We start from the raw sequence: 20,168 nt of genomic DNA, 5'->3' as shown, positions 1-20,168 counted from the left end.
ATTTATTAGTAGATGTAGATGACTGAAGAAAGTAAAGGTCACAGTGCTTCTCCAAAGTACTCAGCGGTATCTGAGGCCAGGACAACAAGCTCTGAAACATAAACCTCTGTATAGGAGAAACAAGGTTATTAAGATCTTCTGGATGCAGGTAAGTGTAGATAGGCAGCTGCAAGTGTTCAGATGGGCTCTTTGTTCCCATATACAGATATGATGGGGCAGTTCAGGTTATAAAAATATATGAAGTCAGCATCAAAGCATGAAGCTAGAAAAAGAGAGATTTGCAATGTGTTCACTACTCCATATGGTCACGTGAATTTAGGCTCCATGCTCAGTTTCCATGCTCCATGTTTATTCTACTTAATGTGATGTTTTTCGTTAATGGAAGGCCAATTCTCATTCATTTTATTTGAGTTAACAGAGATTGTTCTATTAACAGATGCAAAATATTGTGTGGCCTCATAAGTTAGCAGAAAAGAAATCAACAGCTCTATATTATGCCTTCCACAGCTTCTTCTAGAAAAACACCTGCTCCAGAACTGATGGTCATTACTGATGAGGGAAGGGAATCTCACAGATTTTCCTTCAGAAAGAAAACACAAATATTTGCCTTTGGGGAAAAAAAAAAATAAAGGTGATGTGAATGCTAGGATTTCCATAATTCTCTTTTCCATCAAGTATTTTACCATTCATACTGATAAGCTATGTTAACTGAATCTAAGCATGGTACCTAATATTTTTTTTTCTCTTTGTATAGTTCTACTCTATGAAACATTCTATTAACAGAGATGCAGCTTCTGTCTGAGAATCATATGACAATTAAAACACTACAGATCAGGTTTATACTTTTGAAATATATGAACTCAACCCTACATTAACCTAGAGCATTTACAAAGTCCTAGAAGTCATGGCAGGAATCAGACAGATGTAACCTGACTCCTCTTTACTTAGATTTCCATGGAAACCACTTTTCATTATTAGACCAGGTCCCAGATTCTTTTTTTTTTTTTTCCTAAGATACCAAGGTCAAACCATAATTAATGTTTAATCATCAGTACTGTTTTTATTTTTTAAATAAAAACACAATATTCCCTCTAGGAAAAAAAAAAAAAAAAGTAAGAGAATAAGGAGAGTAAGATGTTGACTAACATAAATTTAATACTTTCAGATCTAATAAAATAATGATAATTTTTGCTAGGCAATGTTATGCATGCTAAGTACCGTTACTGATCCAGTCCATGTTGAGACAGCTGACATGTCACAATTATTTCTATATCTAAGCATATTTGAAATTTAAACTCAGAAGAATTGGAAATATTAAGCATGCATAATCAAGGTTTAAATGTACAAGGCGTAAGTGGTGGAAGCATATATCTTCCCCCCCCCCCCTCCAATAGTCTTATAGTATTCTTAAATAAATCTTTTACTCAATATATCTGTTTGGTGACACACAATTGATGAATATAGTAAAGTCCTATAAACATTTGATTCATATATACATTTTTTTATCTTTCCCTTACAGGTAAGTAGTGCTGGTGTCCATCTTTTTATAATAATAATAATAATAATGATAATGATAATAATAATACAATAGACATCATTAAATCCACATTTATTTTTTTGTGCTGGTTCAAAACATGGTTAGATATGCCTTCTAAAAGAGATAACTCAGTGACAAATATAAATAGGTTTGGCCTGTTCTCTTCTGAAGAATCAATTAAAAGTTTAATTAAACATACTGTAATCCAAGAGGGAAGATGTCATCTCTCTTCAAGGACTTAAGTGGGAATTTTTTGTTTGCTTCTTTTTCTCTTTATTAGAAATCTAACTTTCAGGGGCATCTGACTTTTAAAATAAGACATTTTCTTTGTCAGATTAAAAAAAAATGAAATACCATGAGGCAATGACAATATTGTCAATAGGTGTAAATTAGCTATGTTTATTTAAAGGTGATGCAGAAATATTAATTTATATCAATGGGGAATCTGACACAAACACTGTATACTTTATCTGGGAAACATTCTTGATTTTACAAGTTATTTAGTCTTATATGTAGTGTTTTACACAATTAACAGACTTGTTTCATACAGTAGATGCTGTTGTTTTTCTTATTGGAAAATGTATTGGTTGTCATTGTTTTGTCATATATTGAAATTCATCATAAGGAAAAAAACAGTATCTTGATATAAAGAAGTTTGCTTTATTTCTTTCACAGCTATAAAAGAATCCAACAGTGATAAGGTATTTGAAAACCACACTGTCCAAATAATATTAATATGCAGAGGTGGGAAATGAACATCAAGTTACTCAAAATCAACACTGTCCAGGCAGAAAGTTGCATCTCACAAAATAAATTACTTGTAAAACTAAATGTCTATATGAAATATTAAAGTTTAAAACCATTCTGTATTACCCATTTTAAATACAGTCACCCAACTTATGCTGCTTCTTCTCCAACCATATCTGAAAGTGAGCAGGCACACTGCATCAATCAAAAGAAGACTGCAGTGAGAAAAATAATCCCCCATCAAAGCAAAATACATAAATACATAAATAAGGCCAGTATTACATAAAATATCAGCAGTACTGAAAAGTATTTAAATGAGTGTTTAAAAACTTAGGGGTGTTTTTCTCTCCCTCCTTCTGCTTCCCCTCCATCACACACACACACACACACACACGCAGCCTGCGCTTGCTTTATTTGGCACCTAGAGTCTGGTATATTAGGCAAATATTTATGAACTTGACTTTAACCAAAATCCTGTTCACAGCTGCACCTGAGAGTTACTCCAGTCTTGGATTGGAGCAACTCTTGGGGATCAGCAAATTGTTTGCACAGCCACGGAGGGAGAATTAAAAATCTTGTTGAATCAGGATTAGCAGTCCACACGAGGAGGAGGAAGAGAGCTTATTTCCATAAGCTCTTCATCTCCCAGGCTGCTTCTCAACTCTCTGTGGCCTGCAGACATGTGTGACCCAAAAAAGAAAAGAGGAAGAAAAAAAGAAAAAGAAAACAAGGAAGACAGGAAAAAGAAAGGCGGGGGGCTGGGGGACACTTTTGCAATAAGTTATTCGCCTTATCTGCTGGGCAGGGTCCGAGCTAGCCTTCCTGCCCCTTCAGTGGGACTTATTACCACCTCCCACACTTGGAAATGCATACCAGTGTAAAGACAGATCCCAACAGTATGTTTAAGCCTTTGTTCCTGCCTCAAGCAACATTGCCAAGCAGGTTAAACTTTGTGGGGCCATGTTTATTTCTGCCTTCTGATTAACGGTAGCAGAGCTGTGTATGCTGTCTGAAGCATACATCACTCTCATCTGTCAAGCTGCCTACTTACCTATGCCTCCCAAAGTCTGGACAAGAGCATGCTCTCTAATCATTTGGGATCCATTAGCTGCTTGCTATTTGCATGCACATCAACAGTGTTTAAACCCACAACACAGTGCACAAATAGAGCACGCATCAGTGTCTTCCATGCTAGATGAATTGATAAAGCTGGATGGGGTTAACAGCCTTATATTTAGCCTTAATCTGAAACTATGCAATAATTTACAGCTTCGTTAAATTTGTCGTACTGTGAACTCTCCTGAATATCCATGAAGAGAGGTTTCAAAGCAGCTGCAGTGAAAGACAGCTACCAGAGCAGGGACATGAACTTCATCTCCCCACTAAGAACAAAAAAAGTACCACATTGTTCCTTACTGAAAAGGGAGAACAATACCAAAGTCCAACCAAGGTATTCTGGAAAAAAAAAAAAAAAAAAGAGGTTGGGATGCTTGTAGAATCTCCATTACCCACTCAAGCTCCTTCGTGACCACAGGCACCATTGGCACAGCCTCCTCTCTTGAGTGCAGCTATGATGTTTGAAGTGCACCAAGATTATTTCTAGACAAACCAAACCACAGCCAAACAGAAAGTATACATATGTAAGTTCCATTGATTATAAAAAAATAAAAATAAAAATAAATAAAAATAAATAAAAATAAAAATAAAAATAAAATAAAAATAAAAATAAAAATAAAAATAAAATAAATAAAAAAGAGGTATTATGCAGACAGAAAAAGAAAAGAAAAAAAAGCTGCATAGTTCTGCATAGCAGAGTCAGATTCAAAATGACTGGGGACGTCTATGTGAAACCAAACAGAAGCAAGCCCTTCTTTATACATATACATTTCTTCTATTTGTATTTGCTGTCCCAGGAGAGCCAAATGAACAATACTTTCAGTATTAATTGGAGGTTATATAGCTCAATCTCTAATATACAGTGTGCCCCAAACCATATCCTTCCCTGTGATAGTTTGTCTATCAGCAGGTCTTCTAATAGCTGCAATTAAGTAGAAACAAAAGCAGAAATCAATTTGTGAAGTGCTCGAAAGAAGAGAAAAATCACACATGTCCTAGCTATGTGGTCATTTCAATCAACCATCCTTTTAAGAAGCTACATTTGTGACTCAAACTGAAGTTTGAACAGCTCAGGTTTGTTGACTTTGGCAGTCTCGGTTGTATTCACTAGAGTAGCTTGAAATTTTTTAATGAAAAATGTGTGTGCAAATGTGGCCCATTTTCAAAACTTTCAAAACTTGATTTTTTTTTTAATATTGCTAAAGCACATTAAGGTACTTATGATTTTAAAGACAGGGTTGATTTTTTGTTTGTTTGTTTGTTTTTCTTTTTTTCCTTTTGTACAAGCTTTTCTTTTCTCTCTCCTACCTCAGAGAAGCTGCTTTTGCTTGTTCCTACATTGCTCATTTGACATGATCTCTTCAATCACAGCCCCTACTGCTGCCAGCACTTACACATTGGAACTCCACTGGAAGGTCTTGTCTGTGACTGTAGGCCATTTTAACCACTACTGAAATCTTACTGCTCCTAGACCGCCTCAGGGATGGAGATCCTTAAAGTCACGTAGGCAACCTTTCACACCTTCGACATTGCAATTGCTCAGCCAGGCTCTCTCACAGGTGACTATGGCTGTGTTACACTTGCCTAAGCTACCACCCTCCTAGAACAGCATGAATCTGAGTGCTCCTACTGTTGCTTCCCCAAATCTGGTGGCTCCTACTAACAGGAGACATTAAGGCCCTTCTGGGAGGTCCTTGTGACATTTTGTCCTTTTACTTGGCATAAAACACCTGGTCTGCAAGAGGGATAGTAATCTCCCTCTCTCTTTTTTTTTTTTTTTTTTAAATGTCCTTCACATCCCACATCTCCTAATTTCCTCCTGAAATTTCACTTCTTCAAACTTAGTAACCAACAACAAGCAACCTTCCCCATCACCCCTCCAGTTTCTTATCTGCCCTTCACAGTGAGAAAGGCAATGGGAATCACCTCTTCCCCTCATTCTCTGCAGAGTAACTTCATTTTCCAACACCAGCATTTGCCTGCAGCTCAGGGAACCTCCACAGACTTGGTCACCCCTTCTCCAGCTTGCACAGCTGATGTTCCTCCAAACTCAACTACATTCAGCAAAGCAGCCAAGACTTGCTGTCAGTGTGTGAAATGAATCCTAAAAGACAATAAACCCCAAAGTTATTCAGTTGCCCATATTGTTTCCTTGGCAGTAGCACCAAGGTGACAAGGAGGTTGCTCTCCTAGTCACACCTGAAAGAGATAAATTGATGGATAATCCAGGGTGGGTAAGATCCACTTCCCAGAGATGTCTTCAGTACATTTTTGCAGATTTTTTTTTTTTTTTTTGCTTTTGTTGTCTTTTAGACTGGTGCAGTGGCACATTGCATTAGTACAAACTGGTGCTGATGCTCAGAGGCTGTGCCCACTCTGTCAGGATTCAAAATATTACCACAATCTGCAAGTAAGCAATAAGATATGACAAGGAGTGTGATACTGTAACATAACAATGTACCTCGAGGGACACCTGTGAGGGAGGAGGTGAAACTGAGTGTATTCAACTGCCCAAGGTGTGATTTTTATCTCAAACTATAATGTAATAAGATGTGATAATAAAAAGGCACAAGACTGAAACAAACCATGTCTTTTTTAGAATGTCAACCTGTTTATGTGGCATACTGTAAAAAGAATGTTGTGCAGTTTCCTGCCTTCTAAACAGACTACTTATAAAATTACCTGATATAATTTACATCAACAAGTTTCTTTAAAAATAAAATAAAGCCATTAGTCTTGGTAGCCCTAGATTATAATTTCCTCATGTGGGTTCTTCAAAAACCCCTTAGAACCCCTTATGCACTCAAAACTGTTTTGCAGTTATCAAAGACATGCTAGAACTGGGCTGAGTCATTTGTCTCACTTTATATACCAGGGATATAGCAGCACCATAAAAGATATATAATATACAGTCAGTTCTCCCTTTTCCTAATAAGCCCTCTCCTCAATATTCCACAAGTGTGTTCCCAACACAGATACTACATAAGCTTCAAACCCTCTCACAGCATTAAAAAAAAAAAAAATTAAACTCACTTAAGCAAAACTAAAGCACAGTAACTTACAAACTCTTTGGGTATAATTTCAAGGGAAAGCATGCTCCATAATTTTAAGTTTTTATGCATCTACAACACAAACAATACGTACAAAATATTTTTAAAATATGGCACACCCAAAAGATGCTCTCAAAAGACTTAAAAGGTAGAATACTCATTCTGACCTGCTACCAAGCAACCTCAGCTCTCAGCGATTCCAGTCTCAGAAGAGGTGTCATGTTATTACATGATCAGGTCACTGAAGATCAGAATGCCTTGGACAACAGATGGTCACTCCTGCTATCAGAGGTCTCCTAACAAATCTCAGGGTTCTGTTCATGTTCAAATATTAATTCAAGATTTCTCAGTGTAATCAAATTGTATCTTAGAAAATATGCTCAAATCAAATAAATAAACATGATACTGACAATGTTAGAAATATCTGTACAGAACAAGCTTCATTTATGGACATTTTGTGTAGGCTGTATATAAATAAACCCTTTATTTCTGTTTTACCAATATGACAAGCCTTGGTATTTGTTTTTTCCAAAAGATGTCATTGACTGTGTTTCATGAAAAGAGGAGTCTCAATGATTTGGACAAATAAATTCCAGTTACCACCAAATGGAAAAAATACAATAAAATATACAATAAAATAAAGTAAAATAAAATAGATAAAATAATAAAATAAAATAAATAAAATAAAATAAATATAAAATACACCCACAACTAACCAAACAAAAAGCTTAGAGATCAAACTGAAGTATAGTAAATAACTACTGTAGGCCTTGCTATGATTATATGCACTACTTATTTAAGCATTGAGATCCCATTGAATTGAAAATCTCAGCTCCACAAATATCTGTTCCTGTTATTAGCCATCCCTCAAGCCATTTTTTAAGCATGTGCATAAATGTAACCCCATGAACAGTTAAGACCCATTTATCTCAGTCAGAGCACTCACAGCCATAAAGTTCGCAATGGTGTCTTGCATTGGGGCTGTAGTTAATTCATCTTGCTAGTATTTAATGATTCTGGCCTATGTAGTTTACATGACTGACTCTTCAGCTCAGCAGGAGAGAATCTACTGTTCTTATTTGTGCTCTTCACAAACTTCAACATGAAATACTCCCCTTGCTCTCTAGCTCAAGTAAATCTTAGTGTACCTGCACCAAGTAAAACTTTATTTCTCCATTTTTCTTTCACTTGCAGGGAGGGAGCCTGTTTTCATGACTCACAAGTTCAGCAAAGCAGGATTATATCAGTCCTTAGATGGGAGACCTACCTGGGGAAAAGCAGGCAGAAAGTGTGTCTTGGTGAAAGGTACCATTACTTCAAGACAATACTAAAGTTGTGTTTCCACCTGGCACCGCTTCCGTCAGTTGATTGTGGTATAGGACATGTCAAAAGGAGAAATGAAACTGAGGTTTCAGCTATTTTCCACCATCAAAAACCTCATAGAAATTTTCACAATAACATCTCCATTGTTATGTCTGGTTTCAAATTGGGATAATTGCATTCTGCCTACCTCAATTTCTTTTCTGGGGTACATTTGGATAAACTAACACTTTTTTGCTGCCAGAATTCAAATGCTGTTTAGGGGTGCAATCCACTTTTAAATAATTATAGTTCTCCTCTCCAGAGCGAGGTTCGTGTCAATTCAGATACTGCAAAGGTAAATATTAGAACAGTACATATAAATAAATAAAGGAATTTCAGGAGTGGTTGAAGTTAATCCTATACACACGCTCCCACACAAGCACATGACCCTTCAAAATGAGAGGCAGTATATGAGACACTACGTCGTAAGACATTGCAATGTTATTATGCTTTGTATGAAGGATGCTATATAAAATATTAATGCATTTCATTAAAATGACTCTTAATGTCAATATGTAGTGTGACTGCACCATGATTTCTTATGTTAGTAGGTGCTTTACTAGAAGTTATAACTTTACATTATTCAACCACAATAGTCTCTGTAGTAAATGTATTGCCTCTGTTATCAACTTACTTATGCCCCATGAAAACCATTGCTATGGTGATGAGTATTTTATGTTACAGTATTCACCTAATTATAAAACTGTTTTCTAGCAGAGGCACTAACGTTATTTTCAACAGCAAAATCCATTTTCAAAATTAAAATATATGCAAATAATTGAGCCATAACCTTCAGCAAACATTATTTTTGATTGATAATTAATTCTGCGTATTAAAAACATTGAGGTAAATGTAAAAGTTATTGCAATGGGTGTTTAAGAGGGCTTATTTTTGTAACACTATGGCAAAGTGTACCTTTGTTATTTGCTGATGGACTACATGTTGTTAAAGTGGAAAAGTTACAATAGAAATAAAATTATCCTATTTCTATGTGAAGCATAAGATCGTGCAAAAGAAAAATGCAAGGTCTAGGTTTATTAAGCATTTATTTGTAAATAGAATCATCCCTTGAAAAATGACATATTTAGTTCTCTGATTTTATTGCCACTTCCATGGAGCTCAGTGTTTTTCTTCAAATCATTATGATTATTATACTCAGTCTGAGAATTTGATAGCTACTGTTTCAAAACTTGATCACAAATGTTTCAGGATATATATCAGATTGTACAGAAGAGATGAATAAGATTCAGACTACAATAATGTAGGAAGATTTTAAAAAAAGAAAAAAAAAAGTGAAAAAGTGAAGAAAAAATGTTCTTGCCAGTAAGTAAAATCAGTCAAAACAGAATCGAGTATCTGGAGTTAAATTAGTGTTATGAAATTTTTAATGGAATGCTAAAACACACACACACACACACACAAAACCACCACCAACAAAAAATCAACCCTTCTAGGAGAGGAAGCAATATTGGTTGAATCCTATATAAAAAACTGTCAGTAGGAAAGCAACAAGACTAACAGTAATACAACTGATAGTGAGATGGCTAAACACGTAATACCAGAAATGCCTGAATGAAAAAGAATGGAACATCATTAGATAAGAAAGGGTAAGAACAATGTGTGTAATGTTGTGCTTTATTTTTATTTATTAAGTGGGAAAAAGACAGAGCATCTGATCTAATTTAATATCTACTATTATAATGAATCTGGAAGTGATATTTAAAGTTATCTGAAAGTCTCTTTTATTTCACTACTTCTTAGTTTGTTTTTCTTTTCCTCTCATTTATAAGTGCGTTTTAATATTGCACCTTTCATTTTGTATAGTATTTTTGAGATGCATGTTTATAAGAAAAGCTGCAACATATCAATCAAGTAATAGAGAGTATTGTACTGACGATTATTCAAATAGCATCATCTGTTATTAGCCTGTGCTTCCTGTAGGTTAAGCAGGGTTTCAGTTTAATAAATCATTTAGACATAATCTTAACTTTAAGCATGTGCTGAAGTCTGTCTGCAGTCATCCAAATATTTAGGCATATGCTTTAATTGGAATGAAGTGTGCATGGAGGTTTAAGCAGATGCTTTGCTGAACTGAGTCACAGATCCCAAAACTGTGAGCCTGATCCTTGGTCTATTGAAGGCTTTCAACTCTGCTGGATGTTAGTTCTTTTATTATGTGCAAAGCTGTCCAGGAAGGATGAGATACTGACCCCAAAATGAATAACAGTACATTCAGCCAATGTTTTTGCTCATGCCTGCTTTGAATAGAAATAGGATAAAATTAATGTATAAAATCTGCCATATTTTGGGAAAAAGTAAAAAAGGTCAAAACTAGGAGGACCTGCATTTGGACATTGTACCAGTTTCTGTATTTTGTCTGAACATTACTGGCGTCAGTTTATGATAGGTAAGGACTAATTCCAGACTGCTTTGTTTTCTATTTACTTAGGATTTTTATCCAATGTGTTGTATTTCTGAAGCACAAATACTGGCATTTGCATCATTTCTTTAGGAAACAGAGGTAGGAAGGAACTCATGTAATGATGTCCAGTCTACTGTGAATGGAAACAGCCAGGTCACATAAGCCTGTTAATAAATTTATCAAACTGTTGGTTTAAACATGTTATTATTTTTTTCCTTCATTACCCCTACTGCTCCAGAACTTCAGTCTTCTGCTAGTTATAAATCTTCTCATTTCTTTCCTAGATGTGTTTACAACCAGTTTTTACCCACTTGATCTTATGCCAACACTGTCTTGGATTTTAACCCCTCTCTAGTTGAAGAAACAAGGTAAGAATTTTTAAAGGAGACAAAGGGATCGAAAATGTGAAAATATGTTATATTGACAATATGTTATATTGACACTTGTAAGAATTTAGAAAACAGAATAATCCTGCATCCTGACTTTTGGGAACACTGCAATTTTTGCTAGGACCCATTGAAATATAAAGCAAATATGGTTTTACCATTGTCTTGAAAAATATATTGAGAAGTCTTGAGCACGCTGGCAAGAACAAGAAAACAACCGAGAATTTACCCAAAGAATTAATTGCACTTAAACCAAGAGGCAACTTTGACACCTTTCTGGTCTGCTTAACAGTTACTTTGAAAAGCCACTGGTCAGAACACCCTCTCTGGTGGTACAATTTGGTTCTGAAAGTCAGAAAACTAAGGAAATCATGCTCCAAAATCTTCAAGGTTTCTGGATTGCACCACTTTAAGCCTATATATACAAAAGGGTTCTGTGTGGACAAACTCTATCTTACTCTTACCACTGAACTGGTCACTTAACAGGGATTCTCAACTACACCATCCATTGGTCTTATCCCAAGCCTGTAGCTCTCCTGCCTTATAGTGTCAGCAAGAATTCACATGAAAAAAAAAAAAAAAAAGAAAAAAAAAAAAGTACAGAAGTTCAGTTCAGTTCCTGGTAGAAAAGGAAATATTTTCCAAAAGAGAAGGGTGAACATATTACCTTCATATGATCATCTCTCTTTTGGTCACAGAAACATACAAACATACATGTATTCCTACATATATAGATAATTATAGATAATTTTCAATACACTACATATGTAGTAATAGCAGATTTTTGTTTAAGACAATGAAAATGTATAATGAATTTTCAAGATAATTTTCAAGATATGTAAAGGAATACAGTGTTGTAAATGTTTCCTTAAATTGTAACTCAGATTTATAGGTTTTGATTTAAAAAATATAAATCTTGTAGAAAGATTAAGACCTTAGAAAAATAAAGTAAAAGAAAGCCTCAGAAAACTTGAACACTGGTGGGAGAGAGTGGCATAAAAACTGGAATATTTGCATTTCACTGGTCCTGTACCAAAACAAATAAGGTCATGAAGAAAGACAATACAACAAGGCAGCTTGAGACACTCACTAAGAACTTTGCCTTTTTGGACTACCAATACTATTGCTTCCTGTAAGTGAAGATTTAATGTTGGAAATACATCCAATTTTGTTGGAGTAAGGATCATAGGACACAACTGTTCCAAACGTTTAAAGCCTCTGACAGGACATTACAAATCTCTAACAATATCTTCCAGATAAATAAGCTTGTCATATTGAACTCTTCTCCTTTTCAGGATGACAATGAATCATGTAAAGTTAGTTCTACTTTCAAAGCATAGGGAATAAACTAAAAATATCCCATAAATATTAAGAATTAAAAATGCTAGTGCCCAATCCTATTGATTTCACTTAGAGTTGAGGGCACTCAGCACCTTGCAGGAGGCTCTTGCAGCATCAGACGATCAGGCCCTTATGCAAAAGGAAATCTTTCATTGATTGCTCTTAACTATAAGCAGTGTCATTTCAGAGGAAATAGCACAGAATGTCAAATACATTGCACTTTAGGCCCACTCTTGCAAACATTTATGCACAGGGGAGCATTTACATAGGTGAGCCGATTTGATGCAGTCTGCCAGGCACCGGGAGCTCCTCTCACCTAACTGCCCATGGAGAACTGGGCTGCCAGTACACAGATTTTCTCCACTTCCTCATTTTTCATTCCAAGGCACTTTGAAGCACATGAACCGGATGCACAGTTACTCCCTTACAAGCAATCTCATAAATGATTCCTCCAACTCACTTTCTAAGTCATTTTATGCACTTACTTTCCCTTTATTAGCATGAACTTTCCAGTGCACCCAGCACCTGTCCCTTTAATATAGCACACAGGGTTCTTTCCCTCCATACTGTACGTTATCCTCATTAACACATATCAGTCAAAAGCACTGTTAATTAAACTGGCAAGATGATTACACACGCCTCCATGTGCCCCCTCAGAGCATCCGCTTGCCAAGATTTTTTCCTCCCTCATCTAAAGTGGGTGGAGAAGGCCTTGAGTAAACCAGAAACTAATTCTCAAAAAAAATATCCCAGTGCATTGTTCTTTTTGAGCAAAATGGCTTACACATCATCACCACCGTCCCAAATAAATACATGCAACACTGACACCAGTCTGTAAAACTAACACATGCATATCTGATCCATACAATGCATACAATGACATTTCCTTTCAAAGCTCCTTTCCAAATAGAAGACTCAATGCATTGACCTTCAAATCTGGATTAATGGGGACATCATAAATAATTGATTAAAGCAGGGCAAAACCCAACAGGTTAGGTGTGGCTGGGGTGTTTATTTTTCTTTTTATTTTTAAATCTGAATGACTTCCCAGATTTTCTATTCACTTCCACTTGTTTGTGACATTCCTGATAGGAAATTCATTGGCTTCCAGCAAACATTTCCACAGCATTTCAAAAGTTATAACCATTTTTGCCACATTGCCACAGAACTCTTAAGAGAGTTTGCAATTCTGTAATGTGCTTTGGATCAAGCTCTCTTCAAGAATACTATTGGAATGACAGGGCTGGAGGGTACAGCAGTGTAGTATAAATAAAGGGAGGCAGTGGTGATCCCTGAAGCAAAGATAATGTACTTTTCTAGTACACAGACAGGCCTGATAGCTGCAACATAAGCCATCCAACCATCTTGCTAGCAGAATACAATTCTAAGAAGCTGTAAGAAAAACTGTCTTGCAAGGAAGGAGGTGAATTTACAGAAACCCACCACTGAGGTTAAAAATATTTACTCCATAATAGAATATGAATACTCAAGCTCCTGGCAAATAGGACTGGAACTCAGCTGACCACTAATAACTTATTATCTGACACAAGAGATGTCCTTGAATACTAAAGAAACAAATTAGATGTAGATCAGGATAGTAAAGTGTCTTCCTTATGCCTTGAGAATTTTTCACCTGAATTTTATCTTCCCGTCCTGTATTAGAACAAATCAAAGTTTTGAAAATGTTTTTGAGCTGATGCAAAATTAAGAAAAAGGGAAGAACAAAAGAGAATTAGCTGAAATGATTTTGCAGTGTTTAGTTCCAAATTGTCCCTTGGAAGCCAAAAATTTACCATAAGTTGAATATATGCTTCCAGCTTAATATATAGAGAGAGATACATATACATACACACACACATATATTTGATTTCATTTCTTTTTCTATTAGGAAATTGTCAAAAAATACCATCTTCAAAAAATATTTCTTAGTTTCAGTAGACTGTATTTTCCATTAGAAATGGTCTTTTTTTTTTTTTTTTTTTTTTCAAGCGGACCATACATAGGTCAGTAAATGTTCATTTCTTCTCTTTGAACTTCAGACTTCAGGCTGAAGAGAACAAGACTCTTTATATGACATAAACCAGTATTCTCATCCAAAATGCCAACATACACAGTCCAGAAGCATCCTGCGTGCTGGTACAGATGCTAATAGCAGTGCTTTTGAATCTGAGGTTGTACTGTGACAGACTTTCAGCAACTGTAAATAACTGATTATCAATTTTAAATGGAAAATATTCATTAAAATATTTTCTACTTTAAAGCATTATTAAGATTAAACTGTTAATTTATTATCTAAAACATTGCATTCTGGTAACTGAATTTCAAATTTGGTTGCTAGCACTACTTGGTAGCTATGTTCCAAGCTCTGAAATGAAGCCACCTTTGATTAATCCAGTTTCAGTAGGAGAGAAGAGAAATGCTATGTGCCCATAGAGACATGCACGCACACTCACACACTGATAGTATAGGGCTTCATCATATGCAAAGAAGGTAAAGGAAAACTTCCCACAAGATAGATTAGAGCTTTGCATCAGTGCATAATTTACAGCTTGAATTTTTTTGGTACTTTAAACCTAGATGCCTGATTCAAAGGCTTAGTTACTGAGGACACTTTCTCAAAGTGACCTTGGGTTATTTTTGGAGTGCAGGCAGAGTTTGCTAACCATTGCTTCCAGTACTGTCCTTGAAGTTCCAGTCTTGATATTTTCAGCCTATTTGCAAGCAGTAAGCATACACTGAAACCACTGCTGGACCTGATTCCATCCACTTTGAAGTCAATAGCAATTTTTACATTGAGTTTCAATAGACACCTATGATGGAAAGGGGGGCTGATGTTGCAGTTCAGTTAGCACTGCCACTTGTTGCAGTATCTGAGTTAAAATTCAACAACTGAACTCTATTCTCCTATATGAACCCCTCACATCTTGTCTGAAAAATTGAATGTTACATATATTATTCTATGGACCGCTGAAGATCCACACAATTGGCAGAAAAGCATATAGATGTCGCTAGTATCATTTTTTAATGCATTTTAAGAACTTGGAATGAAAGGAGTGAGAAACAAAGAATACATTCGGGTTCTCTATTTTATCAAAAATTAAATTTGTTCTCTAATTGTGTTTTTGCAGAAGTCAAAATTAGGCATTAAACATTATTTAGAAAAGAATATTAATCCAAATCTGTCATTCTTTCTTTTTTCCTGCCACTACAAATGTTCACATTTTTACATGTTTTTTCTCTAGTTAAGCAAACACAATACTTGTCCACACAGCAGATTTTTTTAGTTGTTGGGATTTCTTTTATAGTTAACATTTAAGAAAGTGAGTCAGTTTCAAGAGTACCTAAAAATATCTGTATTTGTTCCTGTACTTATTAGCCTCAATAAATGTAAATATTAACTGGTTCTATAAATGGACAAATAATATATTCCCCAATTATCCCCAATTGGGGGATACTTTTGAGTACAAAGTACAGGTAAGTTTATTCAGATGTGTCTATGTACCTAAAAAAAAGCGTATGATATTGATTAGCTATTATTTGATAATAGACTGAGGCTGCTGCTCTTTGGAGGAATAAAGCATAGAGGAATAAAATAATCCATATGCCAGGGAAGTTTTCAAAAATATCTTCAGTTCAGTTTTGTGTTTGCATGTTGCAAGGACAAAAAAATATGTCCTTCGGGAAGATCTTTATGATTTTGGTCGGAATGTGTTATCAGGAGCAAGAAAAAGCAAACTCCAGAGTTGAATAGCTCTTGCTTCCTCAACAGTTAATTCTAGAATTAACTAGAATTTTGCTACAAGCAATCTTCATAGTGACTTCCCTAATGTTTAAGCATGCCTGGGCTTTATTTTACTTTGGTATTGTTTAATACATAAACGTTTCTACTTATGATGTTGTAAGAAATACTCTGCTGTGTCCAGACAAAGCATACTTTCACAGGATACCACCAAAACCATTTATAAACTCTTGGCATTTAAAGTTTGGATGGAAACACAGATCTGAACTGCCCAACTGTTTATACAGTACTCACTAGTAATCAAAATACTTTCTCTGGCTGAAGGTATCCTCCTTCAAATGGACTTCACTGTGACACATCAGTATACAGCACTCATACAACAGTATTGTAATTTTTACTCACATGGAGTGACCCATTGTATCTCTGCATTTACATCTCAGCCTGTATATATGCAACCTGCTGGTCATGAGGAAGATAATTAAAGAAAGTGACGCACTAAAAAATTAAATGCCTATGTTGATGAAATATCTTTGTGCCTAGTACAAAAGGGACCAATTCTGGTCATGTACAATGAGTAGAAAAATCAGCTTGCTGAGGACAACTTAAGGCTTGGGTGAACGCTCCTAGAAGTGACCCAGTGAATAATGAATATACCGGAATTAGAGAATAACTGACCTCTGCTTTATAAATCCTTTATAAATCTCTAAGTTTAATGTCCATGTCACACAACAACTCAGGAGTATAGGAGAGGTGATAGAGTGCTCACACCATTGAGATAGAATCATAGAAGATTTTTGGGTTGGAAGGAACTTTAAATCATCTAGTTATAACACCCTTGACATGTGGAACACCTTCCACTACACCAGGTTGAGGAACACCACTTGTTACTGATCATTGGATTTTGAGCCATTGACAACTCTTTGAAAGTGACCATCCACCCAATGAGTGGTCCATCCAAAAAATCCATTTCTCTCCAATTTAGAGACAGGAATGTAATGGTGGACAGTGTCAAATGCTTTATACAGGTACAGGTAGATGATGTCAGTTGCTCTTCCACTATCCACCAATGCTGTAACCACATTGTAGGCCACCAGATTTGTCAGGCATGATCTACCCTTAGTGAAGCCATGCTGACCGTTACTAACCACCTCCTTATTTTCTATGTGCCTTAGAAAAGTTTCCAGAAGGATCTTCTCCATGATCATGCCAGACACAGAGGTGAGACTGACTGGTCTGTAGTTCCCTGTGTCTTTCTTTTTTCCCTTTCTAAATACGGCAGCAATGTTTCCTCTCTTCCAGTCAGTAGGAAGATGGCAGTCACCAGACTGCCATGACTTCTCAAATATGATGGAGAGTGGCTTATCAACTACATCTGCCAATTCCCTCAGTACCTGTGGATATATCTCATCAGGTCCCACGGACTTGTGCACCCTCAGGTTCCTTCGATGGTTTCAGATCTGATCTTCTCCTACAGTTGGCAGTTCATTGTTCTCTCAGTCCCTTCCTTTGGCTTCTGAGGTCCAGGCTATGTGAGTCCCAAGCTGATGCAAACAGATATATCTCCCTTCTATGGGTATTTTAAACAAGATATCCTGTTTTTTATTTCATCTTATTTTTCTGACCCAAGCGTGCATAAGAAACCCCTCTGATTATCACCAGTAGGTGATGGTTATGTTAGTACTGACTACATTTGACTATATTTGATTGTTGGTAATACACCACAGTGTCAAAACACATAACAAGAACAGGAAAAACAAGCTAAACTATGTAGTGGTAGCCTGTGGGAAGCAATGGAAGCAGCAGGTTTGATATAAACCCAGATCCAACTGAAAGTGATTTATAGTTCCCTGAAGTATACTGCAGGAGGTGTAAGTCAGCCTGACCAATTAGTCTTCCCTCAAAATCTACCATAAATGTGTTTACATGATGGCAAAAGCCTCTAATTTTTTCTGAATTACAGTTGGGAAAAAACAAAGGGGGAGGGAGAGTAGGGAAAGAGAGGAGGGGGAAGAAGATAGAAAAGGAAATGTAATAATCACACCCAACAGGAACATTCCAATGACTTCCATGGGAAAGCACACTGGAAAGTAGTTTTGGAAACATGACAGAGGGATATGAAGGGACTTCAGGCATATAGGCCATATCTACCATCTGCTAGATTTTCCATTTTTACAGGGCTTGAAAAAGGCACTCGCCCACTTGCAGTAATGAGTGAGAAAGTCTCTGAAGAGTGCAGGAAGCAGCAGAGTGAACTTTACAAGACTGTGACTATTTCCTTGAAATGTTCAGAGGCTACTCTGAAGACAGCTCAAGTTTAGGTTGGTAGAAGAGACTTCCCACCACTCTAAGTATGAATTTCATGTTACTAGTAGAAAAGTGACTGTGCAAATAAGCCAACAGATGGAGCTTAAGTAAGAGTACTTTTCATTCTTTTTTCTGGAGCGTCTGGTCCTAAGTGATTTAATGACAGGACACTAGAATTACTGGGTCACTACTCTGATTTATTTCAGCAGTCACGTTAATCCAAGCAGTTTGAAGACTTATTAATATGACAGTCACTGTGATAGCAACTGTGTTCAGGTTCTGAGTGAGCCAGCAGCAAACTAAATGTTTCTAGAGACACAGGTTAAGTTGAATCCCATCGGTGTAAAAAGGTAATAGGATAAAAGCACTTTTCTCTTGCTTTTAATAAATCTGAAAAACTCCTGCAATATTGGTCACGCACCCTAAGCCAGAATTTAGTGAGAAAATTGTACCATTTGAAGAGAGAAAAAGATATACACCATTTTCTTCCCCAACTAATTTTTATTCGGGCACTGAGTAAACAGTGCCAAACAAGAACTGTGTGATACCTTCCCTATAATAATAGTACAGAGGGGGAGGGAAAGCATAGGGGCCAAAAGAGGTTTCTCATAGAACTGGTAATCTGTAATGCAGATTACCAGTTAAGAATACTAATTTTCTTTGATCTTTCCATTAAGGATCAGTTGACAGTCAGTTGGCTGACTATATTTAAACTATACAGACTGTGCTCTCCAAGTATGTATGATCTTTTCAGCCACAGTCAGGCACATGATTTGAACAGTGAATGTAACTAACCATTGGAAAATGGGAGATGGAGCTGATTTTCCATCACATGAAATTCTCCCATTAGTGTAGTCAGTATTTCCCCTGCCTCCTCCTCTGTTAAAAAATAAAAATAAAAAAAAATAATAAAAAAAAAAAAAAGATGCAGGTTTTGATGCAGAATAATCCTTTGGTGAAATATTCTGTCTTTTGTAAGATCTTAATGGTTCTTCTGGTCTTGCAGCCCAAGCCCTGTCTTGCACACTGAATTACTTACTAAAAGGTACGTTGAGGTCTACCAAGCTGTATAAGAAGTGCCTCTCATACTCTTGTGTCCCATTTTATGGCCAATTATTTGGTACATGTATTAAAACTGAAAAGGACAGGTGCATAGTCAGTCCAAAAGGAATACATCAAAATAGAATGGTTGGAAATTCACCAAAATTTTATGAAACACACACAGCTTTCATAAATATTCAGAAAAGCGTGAATTTTGACCCCTGCAAGACTTGAACTCATCAGCGTTGTTGGTTCTTCCTATGTACTTCATCCATATTGAAGAGAAATGGGAAATTGCACAATCCCACCATGTTGTTCAATAAGTAGAAATATTGTCATTCTCTACCAGTCTTCAAGTAAAGTTTCTTATTCTATGTTCTCCTGACTCTAAGAATGGTTCTTACAATTCTTAAAAACAAAAGTAATGCAATGTCATCACGCTGAATTAATTTCTATGTCCTCTGCAATTTAAATGGCTGAACCACATCCAGTACACTGGCTAGGAAAAGTCACTCCTTAGCGAACCTGCCAAGTCTCAGTCCTATGCATTTATCTGTTATGAAGACAGAGGCATCTATAGACACTGATTTTTTTTTTCCAGTGTATGCACACAGACAATTTTACTATAGAGTGACTAATATCTCTGGATCATTAAAATATTTTTCAGTCAGTATATTTATAACTATAACTAAATTTCTGCATTAAATTATATTGAGTTGCTCCAGAAAGCAGCCTAGCAGTTTCATGACAGACAGAAATAAAAGGCAATGAAATTATGCTGATTTTTAAACATAATTTTCCAGTAGTTTAAGAAGAATAAGTTTTTCATTTAAAAAAGCCAGCAGGATCAGCAGGCAACTAAGTTCTGTTTTAGTTGAAAATCAGTGGGAGGGAATATAAAGCCTTTTTTTTTTTTTTTTTTTTGTAAACGGAACTGGAGCAGCAGCAAAGCTAACAAGTTGTAATCAGCCAAGATTTTTTTTAACATATCGCAAAAGAGGTACTTTTTAAAAATCCATAGCGCCCTAGTGCAATACTACATAGCACATTTGCTTCAAGTAGTTATTCTTGCAGTAGAAAGTATAAAGAAATAAATATCTCAGGGAAGATAGAAAATAGGATT

General features: G+C 36.0%; 1 long non-coding RNA gene across 1 annotated transcript in view; it reads right to left on the bottom strand.

Annotated features, from left to right (window-relative positions):
* Positions 1-2,132: 2,132 nt before the first annotated feature.
* LOC110352940 (uncharacterized) overlaps positions 2,133-20,168 on the bottom strand; it is a 57,841-nt gene continuing 39,805 nt past the window's right edge. The window contains exon 4 of the long non-coding RNA XR_005266453.2: positions 2,133-3,739. This is a non-coding gene — a long non-coding RNA (uncharacterized lncRNA). The remainder of the gene's footprint in view (positions 3,740-20,168) is intronic.

Source organism: Anas platyrhynchos, chromosome 5 (genome assembly GCF_047663525.1).
Source record: "Anas platyrhynchos isolate ZD024472 breed Pekin duck chromosome 5, IASCAAS_PekinDuck_T2T, whole genome shotgun sequence".
In the NCBI taxonomy this organism is placed as follows: domain Eukaryota; kingdom Metazoa; phylum Chordata; class Aves; order Anseriformes; family Anatidae; genus Anas; species Anas platyrhynchos.
Note: the sequence above shows the minus strand (reverse complement) of the source record. Positions and strands in the feature narration are given on the sequence as shown.